General features: G+C 38.2%; 1 pseudogene; it reads left to right on the top strand.

Moving 5' to 3' along the window:
• The first annotated feature begins 346 nt into the window (after nucleotides 1–346).
• On the top strand, nucleotides 347–1,028 carry LOC118018746 (annotated as a pseudogene).
• The last annotated feature ends 629 nt before the right edge of the window (nucleotides 1,029–1,657 follow it).

Raw genomic sequence — 1,657 nt, 5'->3', positions numbered from 1 at the left:
TAAAATGACTGTATGTCAGATAGCAACCCTAGTTCATGAATTCTAACTCACATTAAAAAAAGCACCTTTGATAAAGGACATATATAGAATAATGCCTTTTGTAACATTGTTTGTTGCATCAATAAAGCATAAACAATCTGACTGCCCATGAATAGGGAATTGAATAAAACATGTACACATACACGCACAATGGAAAATGATGTATTGCGATCTATCAGTGTCCCAAACAAGAGAGATGTTTACAATATATAGTGAGGTGAAAAAAAGCAAATTCTAAGTAAAGGGGATAATATCAGCCTGTTACAAAAATTAACAGGTTATGTGGTTCTTTTTTCTGGCTGGGACCATGCAAGGTGCAGAAGAGAAGAAAAAGATGGTCCCTGCTATGCCAGGAACCCTTAAAAAAAAAAGCACAGAACTGAACATTGAGAGCTTAAGAAAGAAATTTACCCAAAAGATGTTTTGAAAAACAAGGAAAAAGCTTATCTATGAAAAAGGTAAGCTATCTCAAAGAATATAGACAGATGTACAGACCTGCTACAAGAATAGCTAGGATGGCAAGAAAGTCCGGCAACGTCTATGTACCTGCAGAACCCAAATTGGCAACTGTCATCAGGATCAGTATTAATGGTGTGACCCCTAAGTTCTGAAAGGTGTTGGGGCTTCTTTGCCTTCAATGGTACCTTTGTTAAGCTCAGCAACGCTTCAGTTAACATGCTAAGGAACCATATACTGGAAGGGGGTATCCAAACTTGAAGTCAGTAAATGATGTGTTTTCTTTCCCGGTTATGGCAAAATCAAGAATTGATTGCTGAATCTCTTGGTAAATATGACATTGAATGGAGGATCTGATTCATGAGACCCACACTATTGGCAAATGCTTTAAAGTAGCAAACAACTTTCACTGGTTCTCCCAATTATCTTCTGTATGAGATGGGTTGAAGAAAAAGACCATTCATTTTGTAGAAGGTAGAGATGCTGGCAACAGGGAAGACCAAATCAACAGGCTTATTAGAAGTGTCAAATAACAAAAATTCAACCAAGTAAATTTTTAAAGATCTAATGGGCTTTGTTAATTGATTTATGAATGGAGCAGCATTCCATCTAGCAAGTAGAAAGGAGCTCCAAAGACTATAGAAAAAGAAAGGTAGAGAGGGAGTGAAGGAAAGGAAGTTATAAGCAAAGAATCCATTATTCTAGGTAAGGTCACCTTCCTAGGGGGAGTGAAGGGGCCTATCAGGAAATTCCCTAGTGCTGACCAGGAAATTCTCATGTCGATTGGTTAAAGGTTACATTTTCAGGGGGTTGAAACTGCAGTTAGGTTAGGTGTTAAGTCTTGGTTTACTGACCTGGGGCCTTAACCTAAGTGACACCGCTTTTGGGTCTGTGGTTTTCTTTTTAACAGAAGAATGAACTAAGGTATCTTTCATGATTATATTTGTAATCTGGTCAGTTAATAAACAGTGACAGCTTTCAAATCAAAATGTAAAACAAACAGCAACCCCCCCACCCCACCAAAATAAACAGGTTATGTGATTGACCAAAGAGAGAATGGGATGAGTACTCACCCAATTCTTCATATTTGATACCTAAGGGAGGTATAGGGGAATTTCCTTCCTTCCTTCCTTCCTTCCTTCCTTCCTTCCTTCCTTCCTTC

The sequence above is a fragment of the Mirounga leonina genome, unplaced genomic scaffold (genome assembly GCF_011800145.1).
Source record: "Mirounga leonina isolate KUSES-001 unplaced genomic scaffold, KU_Mleo_1.0 Mir_172, whole genome shotgun sequence".
Classification (NCBI taxonomy): Eukaryota; Metazoa; Chordata; class Mammalia; order Carnivora; family Phocidae; genus Mirounga; species Mirounga leonina.
This window is presented reverse-complemented; position numbering and strand designations above follow the sequence as displayed.